This window comes from Odocoileus virginianus, chromosome 8 (assembly GCF_023699985.2).
Source record: "Odocoileus virginianus isolate 20LAN1187 ecotype Illinois chromosome 8, Ovbor_1.2, whole genome shotgun sequence".
Taxonomy (NCBI): Eukaryota; Metazoa; Chordata; class Mammalia; order Artiodactyla; family Cervidae; genus Odocoileus; species Odocoileus virginianus.
The window spans coordinates 70,399,464-70,409,298 of NC_069681.1; the positions used below are offsets into that span (position 1 = coordinate 70,399,464).

The window sequence follows — 9,835 nt, forward strand, 5'->3', positions numbered from 1 at the left end:
TCTGGACCAACCTTGGGGCAGAGTTGAGCCTCCAGCCTGGTGTCAGTCCTGGTTCAGTGGGTCTTCGTGGGCTGTCGAGGTCTCAGCGTGATGTGGTCTGTATCCTCCTTGGTCTCTCATCGCTTTTCTGATGTATTTTGTTGTGGTCAAGTTCCTTTAACTGCTCTGCCCTTCAATTTCTGTAAAATGGAAAGAATCATTCCTAACCCCATGGGTGGTTTGAAGATTAAATTAAATAACACGTAAAGCACAGTGTCTGAACCTGGAGAAGCATTCAATAAACGTCAAGAACTAGTATCATTTATTATTTAAATGCATCATTTAGAACCATGATTGTGTAAGACATCATAGATGGCTGTACACATGCCCTCTCAGTTAATCCTTATAACAAAGGAGTCATTCCCTGTTATACATATGAGAACACTGAGGTTTGCAGAGGTTAATGACTCACCCAGGGCAAACAGTGGCAGCAGGTTCACTTGCAACATGGTGGAGAGTTCTCCTTGGATTCTGCTTCTTTGCCATCTTCTTCTCCTCTTAGGAGCTGTTGATCGAGTGCAGCCCTGTGAGGCATGCTGCCCTTGCTTCGGCCCATGTTGGCATCCTGCTGTCTTTCCTCCACTCTGTTTTCTCTGCGTGTTGGGACTTACCCTATCTAGCTCTTTATTATTGCCTTTTTAATTTAATATTATAATGTTAGCACATTTCAAAATATTTTAAAAACACAGGCATGGCTCATTTTATTGCATTCCACTTTGTTGCACTTTGCAGATATTGTACTTTTTACAGATAAATATTTTAGAAAACTGACGAATAACTATAGGGAAGAAAAAAACCCACTGATGAAGACTTATTTCTTCCCCCAGTGCACTGAGTGGGTGACCTTGAGACAGTGAGTCGTGATTTTTGAGATAGTTATTTATTTTTATCAAGAGAAATATATGATCTTTGGTGGCTCTTCTTGTCTTCCCAGGTGGTTCCGCCTGTCAATACAGGAGATGTAAGAGACATGGGTTCAATCTCCGGGTCAGGAAGATCCCCTGGAGGAAGGCATGGAAACCCACTCTAGTGTTCTTGCTTGGTGAATCCCTATGGACAGAGGAGCCTGGCAGGCTACAATCCGTGGGGTCACAAGGAGTTAGACACTACTGAAGCGACTCAGCACGCACGTGGGCCTGTGAATGTTGGTGCAGGGACAGGTCAGTGTGACCTCCACCCCAGGATGCAGAGCAGTCCTGCACCCCCGTGCCGTAACTCCTCTGCTGCCCCAGCAGTCACCCTACCCTCACCTTAGAAACCACTCATCTGTTCCCCATGACTGGGGTTTTATCTGTGTGAGAGGAAAAGCACAAAGTTTTTCACAATCTGGACTTTGCCCATCACTTTAGCAAATCATTTGTTTCTATCTTAATCTTGTTTTTTTGGTTCAAAACATGGTCCTATGTCATTTCTCTGGAAAGCATCCTTTGACCTCTCTCACTGTCATCTGGTTCACGTACTTTCTGTCTCAGACAGTGAAGAATCCACCTGCAACGCAGGAGAAACGTTTTTTTTTTTTTAATAAAAATTTATTTATTCAAATTGGAGGCTGATTACTTTATAATATTGTAGTGGTTTTGCCATACATTGACATGAATCTGCCATGGGTGTACATGTGTTCTCCATCCTGAACACTCCTCCCACCTCCCTCCCCATCCCATCCTTCTGGGTCATCCCAGTGCACCAGCCCCAAGCACCCTGTATCATGCATTGAACCTGGACCGGCGATTCGTTTCACATATGATAATAAACATGTTTCAATGCCATTCTCCCAAATCATCCCACCCTCGCCCTCTCCCACAGAATCCAAAAGACTGTTCTATACCTGTGTGCCTCTTTTGCTGGGAGACGGGGGTCAGGAAGATTCCTGGGTCAAGAAGATCCCCTGGAGAAGGAAATGGCAGCCCAGTCCAGTATTCGTGCCTGGAGAATCCCAAGGACTGAGGAACCTGGTGGGCTATAGTCCATGGGGTGGCAAACAATTGGACATGACTGAGCGACTAACACTTTTCTCTGGGCTTCCATAATTTCTGTGCATATTCCTAATCTCTCAATTGTTTTTTGGATTTTTGGGGGCACAGCCTGTGGGATCTTAGTTCCCTAACCGGGGATTGAACCCAGTCCCTCTGCAGTGAGAACTCAGAGTCCAAACCACTGGATCGCCAGGGAATTCCCTACCCTTATCAGTTTTAATCTGTGTTAGATTTCAAGTATCTCGAGGGCAGAGATTATGCCTATTCCAGTTTGTTTCCCAACTGCCTATTAAATATGAATGTATATGAATATAGAACATCTAATTACTTATTATTTGATTCACAGATAAGTAACTAAGAGAGATGCTAAAGAGGATGACCTGGATTCTCCTAAGACTGGGTGTCTGGTTGCTAGGGTTGAGAAAAAACAAAAGGGACAGCATGTAGTCACTTTGAAATGTAAGAATTTGAGAAAGCTTCTTAGGAAAAAAAAAAATCAGATTCCGTATTTGTTAGCTTTTGCAACCCTACACACACATGCTCAGATATTCCAGGACAAGTGTTTTAGCAAATATCACTGTACATGGTGACAGGAGCCAGAGGAGTTGGGTCAGGAGAGGGGCCCATCTTTCTAGTTCTAGAGACAGGCTTGGCATCACTGCCAAAGTCAGTGGGACTGGGTAGTGGGGCTCCAGACCCCTGACCTCAGTTTTAGTCAGAGTTCTGCTTTCGTTTCAATTTGAAGAAGGATTTCTACTGCTTAAAAAAATAAAAGCTAGGAGCATCGCAACCTTATACCAAATAGCAATGCAGCCCACGTCCAGGCTGATTTGCCAGCTCCCCCAAGAACTCGTTTCCACTGGGGCTTTCTTTAATTAGGCCCTTTTCTCTTGCATTTGATGCTATTCACAGTCAGAATCCACTCTTGTCACACTTGCTTGAGTTTCAGCCATGTTCTAGAAACTCCTGTTTGTTCAGACAGTTCTCTCTGGAGGGTCATTCTGGGAAGGTGCTTTCAGCCAAGTCCTGAAACTCCCTCATCAGGCGACAGGCACATCCTCTCCTCCCTCAGAGTCCTGCTCCATGGATAATTGTGTTAGCAATCAATAATCTTTTCACTGAGACTGGTCATTTTTACTTATTTATAGTGTTCATTGTGCAGCACAAAATGGTGAGACTTCTAAATAACAGAAATAATGCCGCCTTGATTCCAAAATCAGGTTTGGAATTAGTATTATAATTTAGTACTGTGCCAAGTGATGATGAACTCATCATGTCTTTAACCACAGTGTCTCATTCCAAACAAGAGGAGCGGCAGGCGATGGCCTCCAGGGGAGGGTGATGGGATGGGAGGACCGGACAGGTTTGGGAGCAGGAGCTCTGGATGAGGAGGAAGAGCAGGTTCCACGGGTGCAAGCTGCCTGCAGGCCTCGGGAGAGGCACCCCAGCAGGAAGACTCCGGAGGTGGAGCAGGTCTGACAGTAAGGTCAGTGGAGCCGAGGTCAGCTCTCCCACAGCTGGCTGGGTGGGTGACGAGGAGGCTGTGCGGGCCAGTGGCTTTCTCCTCCGCCGGGGTGAATCTCCCAGACAGTAATCGTATCCACCAGTCCCACTTCCTTCTTTGTGTCATTCTTCCTGGAGTCCCCCTGCCTCAGTCCTCCTCTGGCCACCTGTCCAATTTTCATTCCCACATTTTGCTACTGTCTTTCCAGCTGATCTTTATCCTTGGGGAATTAGACCTTTAAAAATATAACTCTGTGGTCATTTGAATGGGCTTGGGGAGGAGAGGAGATAAAACATACATTCAATCTGCCATATTCCCCCTTTTTTTCAATATCGTTAGGCTGAAGGAAAGTGATGACACTGAATAGTGAGACAAAATAGGAGACCCCCTAAATTGTGGCAGAGGTGGTGGGTTACTCCTCCTGGTTAGAGGTTATTGATTTCTTGTTTTGAAGACAGATTGTGGGGACTACCCTGGTGGCCTAGGGGTTAGGACTGTGCGCTTCCACTGCTGAGGACATGGGTTTCATCCCTGGTCAGGGAATTATGATCCCAAAAGATGTGTGACATGGCAAAGAAAAAGGAGAAAAAAAAAAAAGCAGACTGAAGAATTGAGATGTCACAAGTGAGATGAGACAAGTCAATGAAGACTCTCTAGACAGGAAATGACTTTGATTATAATTTACTCCTTGTCTTGATGGAAACTCACTACTTACAAAACAATGACAATGATAGTGGGAAGAATCTCTCTTCCTTTTTATTATTACTTAATAGTTTATTTTCCATACTTCCCTTCTGATTAATACCAATGGTATTAATTACTAAATACTTAGCTTCCTCCTCGGCTACTGCCGACAGCTGAACTGCGCATGGCATGCTTCCTTTGCAGACATGGGGGCTCCTGCAGGCTTGAAGGATGACTTCGAGGCGCTGCTCAGCTGCTTCCGGGAGATGGATAGAGTGCGCTTCGAGGACTTCTTTGAGCTCTGGAGGAGTTTGAAGTTTGGAACCATCTTCCGTGGTAGAATGAGAAATTTAGAAAAGAGCACATCTGCAAAAGAAGGTTTGGCTTTGGCTTGGAGATATTTTTTACCTCCATACACCTTCCAGATCAGAACTGGTATTTTGTATCTGTTATATAACACCTAATTGTGTCAACTAAAACAAAAGATTAGAGTTTCCCTGAAGGATTGGGATGAAATTTTAAAATTTCAGCAAGATTTGATAAATGCGCAGCATTTTGAGGCAGCTTATATTTTTAGGAAGCTACGACTAGACAGAGCATTTCACTTTACAGCAATGCCTAAATTGCTGTCATACAAATTGAAGACAAAAATTCAACGAGCTGAAATTACTGAAGAATTTAAGGACCCAAATGATTGTGTAATGAAACTTATCACTTCTGATGTATTAGAGGAAATGATGAATGTTCATGACCATTATCAGAGAATGAAACGTAATTTCAGCTGACAAGTCCAATCCGGAAAAATCCCTCAACTTGATAAAGGATGATTTTTTTTTTTTAATAATATCAAGAACATGGCTTTGGAGCATCAGCAGTAGCACAAAGACAGAAAGAATCCACCCTTAAAACAGAAAGTTAAAGATGGAGAAGAAAAGAGTGAGAGAAATTTACAATAATCACAGAGATGTGAAAGGGCAGCATCATTAGTGAAAAGAAAATCAAAGGCCTTTTCAGTTGTTTAGGCATCGAAGTCAAGAAGGCAACATCAGGTCAAAATTGACTTCTGACTCTTGATTCTACACCCAGTCAAGTACAAACCAAAGCAACTAGGAAAAGAAGAAACAAAGAAATGTTGAAACCAGCAGAAAGTGAAGTGTCTTCCAGAGCCAGAGGTGACACGCAGAATATACATAAGGAAGAGAAATCTTTAAGTCTGAGTATGCCTGTGGTTACAGAAGAGGATGAGGAGAACAAAAGTTTTCGTGAAACAGAGTTCACTATACCTAAGAGGAGAAGAAAACAGAACAAAAACCTGGTGTAGAGTACTTAATATTGAGCTCTTTGACAGAAAAGATTTATATAGGTTCATCCCTACCTATATTTTTGGATACCCAATGCAAAGAGTCGACTCGTTAGAAAAGACCTTGATGCTGGGAAAGATTGAAGGCAGGAAGAGAAGGAGGTGACAGAGGAGATGATTGGATGGCATCACTGACTCAATGGACATGGATTTGAGCAATTTCTGGGAGATGGTGAAGGACCGGGAGGCCTGGCGTGCTGTAGTCGATGGGGTTGCAAAGAGTCAGACACAACTGAGCGACTAAACAGCAACAGCTACCATTTTTCTAGATTCCACGTGACCCAGCAATCCTACTCCTGGGCATATACATGGAGAAAACCATGATTCTAAAACATACATGCACCTCAGTGTTTATTGCAGCACTATTGACAATAGCCAGAACATGGAAGCAACCTAAGTGTCCATCAACAGAGGAATGGATAAAAAAGATGTGGCACATATATACACATGGAATATTACTCAGCCATAACAAGGAATGAAATTTTGCCATTTGCAGAGACAGAGATTCTCTAGTGGCTCAGATGGTAAAAAATCTGCCTGTAATGTGGGAGACCTGGGTTCAATCCCTGGGTTGGGAAGACCCCCTGAAAGGGAGCATGGAAACCACTCCAGTGTTCTTGCCTGGAGAATCCCCATGGACAGAGAAGTCTGGAGGGCTGCAGTCCATGGGGTCGCAAGGAGTTGGACACGACTGAGCGACTAAGCACAGCACAGAGACGTGGATGGACCTAGAGACTGTCATACAGCGTGAAGTAAGAAAGAGAAAAACAAATTTTGTACATTAATACCTATATGTGAAATCATGACTATATTTTGAAGATAGGGTGTGAAGCACTTGATAAGATTTGCTTTAAATGTGAAACAAAAGCTTATTGGGCAGAGTTCAAAGGAAAATATTTGTGTTTAACAGTGGGTGAATTAAAATATGTCCAAGCACTGGTTACCTATTATATTAAAGTAAGCTATTTGTATTGTCAAGTTGATTATAATAAAATAATAGCACTAAGTTGTAAATTGAAAAAAAAAAAAAAACTTAGCTTCCCTGATAGCTCAGTTGGTAAAGAATCCAACTGCTATGCAGGATACCCCAGTTCGATTCCTGAGTTGGAAAGATCCCCTGGAGAAGGGAAAGGCCACCCACTCTAGTATTCTGGCCTGGAGAATTCCATGGAGTTTTTAGTCCATGGGATCACAAAGAATTGGACACAACTGAGCGATTTTCACTTAGGATACCAGAACTAAAATCCTGTGATGCTCAGCCCAGTTTAAGATCAGTTTTGACCATTTAGAAAAAGCGATCTCATACAGACAGCCACAGGAGAATTCATTTCACTGAGAATTATAGAAATAATTAACTGTTGTTTCAGCTCCCATCACAGGTCAGCTAAAGGAATAAACCTGTCTTGAGTGTTCAGCATGGTGGCCAAATGAGCATTATTCTTCACGTAGCTGAATATTGCACCAAAATGAAGCTCCGTTCTCTTCAGGAAATGCTGATTGAACTGTTGCAGGTTCTGTGCCTGGACTGATGAACAAAGATGAATGAACTGGTCCCTCAAGCACTTGAGGCCGAGGGGAACGTGGAGACGCGATGGTGAGTGGGTGACAGGCTTCCTGTGGCAGCACAAGCGCCCACGATTGCCCTGATGGAGGCCGCGCCAGGGCCCTCCTGCTCATCCATCCGCAGAGAGCTGCCGGTCAGACATTGTCTAGACACGGCGCCACTTCTCTCTGCTTCCTTGGAACACTCTCTCCCCGAGAAGCTCCTGCAGGTGGCTGCTGCTCATCTCCTGCCCCAGCACCCCCCACCTTGCCCTGTGTCTTATCTCTGGGGCAGGGGCTGGGTGCTTTCCCAGGTAGGAGATGAGCTGGGGTGGGGCCAGGGGCTGCTTTTCTCAGCTGGTCTGGACTTTTTTCTTTCTCTTTGACACCAAACAGACTCGTCAGGGAGAACCAGCCTCTGCTCTGGCCTCCTCATGGTCCAGGCTTCACCATTTCATCGCCCATCTGCCCAGAGGGGTCTAGGTTGCCTCCCTGCTCCACACACCAGCCATTGTGGCCCTCTTTCAGCCAGATCTCCTCATTCACGTGCTCAGAACTCTGGAGGTGGGTGGGGAGCTGCCATCTCACTGGCAGTCAAGGCCCCCATCCTCACAGGCAGCTGTGGTGTGACCTCCGGTGCTGGCCCTTCCAGTGTATTTCCATCTTGCTATAGGGCTTCCCTGGTGGCTCAGATGGTAAAGAATCCACCTGCAATGCAGGAGACCCAGGTTCAAGACCAGGGTTCAATCCCTGGGTTGGGAAGTTCCCCTGGAGGAGGGCATGACAACCCGCTCCAGTGTTCTTGCCTGGAGAATCCCCATGGACAGAGGAGCCTGGTGGTTGTCAAGAGTCGGACACAACTAAGCGACTGAGCAGCACACATCTTGCTATGTTGGATTAGCCTGTGGGGTGAACCAAGAGAGAAGGCTCCTATCACATTTTTGCTGGTCGGTGGGGGCAGCCCACTCACATACCCAGTGGTTTTCAGGACAGTTTGCAGGGGCGGGAGATGGCCTGAGACCTCCTCTGGCAGAGGGAGGTCCAGAGAGGGACCTGGAGTGGGGGCTCTGCGTTCCCAATGGCTCTGAGCCAGACAGGACGAAATCACACACATGTCTCTTGTTAGTGCCAGAGGGTGTTCTTGGGGAACCACAGGCATTTCTTCAAATCCTCAAAATAACCTTGCAGGGCTAGGTGGTGGATTCCCATTGTACAGATGGGGAAACCAAGGCTCAGAGGTGTCACATTACCTGCCTCAGCCCCAGGGCTCGGAGAGGCCAGTTTCTGAACAGATCTGTGGGCCCCAAAGCCCCCGTTTGCTCTGCAACACCAGGCTGTCCCCTTCCAGCAAGTGGGGGTCTCATACAAGGACCTGCTCCTCAAAAGAGGACCTCAGGCATTTGTCAGGCTGCAGAGCTTCAAATAAAGAACATGGATGTCTCCTCTTTTGTGTTCTTATCCACATTTTCTTATTTATATTCTCCTTGTGTTTGATCCATCAAATGGAAATATCCCTTCAGGAAGAATCCTGCTGTTGCCTGGGTGGACTAGATGCCGGTGAGAAGAAAATTTAAAGACATGTGTACCGGAGTGTGTCGACCCCAGCTGCTTCATGATGGCTGGTTGCTTCAGCCCTGAGAAGTCCCACACTGGGACTTCTGACACCGATTTTTCTAGCCCCGTTGATGGGTTTTATGGCAGAGAACATCCTCGTGTGAGTTTCAGCAGTTAATACTCACAGGATCTGGTTAGGGAAGATGGTGATTGGGAAGATACAGGTATTGCATGAGGAGGGTGTGTGTGTGACTCACTCAGTGGTGAAACAGCTTCCGAGTCCAGGCTGAACCCAAAACTCACCCAGCTCACGGAGCTGCCGGGCTCATATAGGACCCAGCCTTCTGCAACACCCTTGTCATGTAGTGTGTGTCCTGGGCAAGTAGCACAGGCTTCAGTATCACTGTGGAGAGGAGGTTTTCTGTCTAATGGCTGCTTTTATCAGATCACCTGGGGACTCTGGGAAACAGTGATAAAAATCTGGTTAGTGCCTGACATGTAGAACAGAGTTAGAAGGTGATACAAACCAGAAGGCACTAATGGTAAAAAAAAAACCTGCCTGCCAATGCAGGGCACATAAGAGATGTGGGTTCAATCCCTGGGTGGGGAAGATCCCCTGCAGGAGGAAATGGCAACCCACTCCAGTATTCATGCCTGGAGAATCCCCATGGACAGAGGAACCTACAGGGCTACTGTTCATGGAGTTGCAAGAGTGGGATACAACTGAAGCCAGCAGCCTGGGCCTGAGGAGCCTTGAGACGCCCCCTCCATTATAACATGGTGGTGATGGAAACCATGGTGTGACCCTGGAACCCATGGTGTTGACCCTGAGCCATCATGGGTGAATTTTGGCAGCTGCTCTCTGTTTGAAAGACCTGACTCACATAATAGATGATCAATATTTTTGACAATATGAGTATAATTATTTTCATTGTTCTTAGAGACAAACCAGAATCCTCTCAAAAACACGATTGGGTGGAGCAGCTCCTTCATCCGGGGCTGTATGTGAGACAGGGTGTCTGTGGACCCTGAGACCCTGTGGACACTGAGACCCCCAGAGATGAGTTATTTTGTCATAGTGATCAGTGACATTGTTTTTCATACTTTTACCTTTTATTTTGTATTGGGTAGCAGCTGATAAACAATATTGTGAGAGTTTCAGGTAAATAGTGAAAAGAC

General features: G+C 45.6%; 1 pseudogene; it reads left to right on the forward strand.

Annotated features, from left to right (window-relative positions):
- The first annotated feature begins 3,330 nt into the window (after positions 1 to 3,330).
- On the forward strand, positions 3,331 to 8,465 carry LOC110141629 (snRNA-activating protein complex subunit 1 pseudogene; annotated as a pseudogene).
- Positions 8,466 to 9,835: the final 1,370 nt, after the last annotated feature.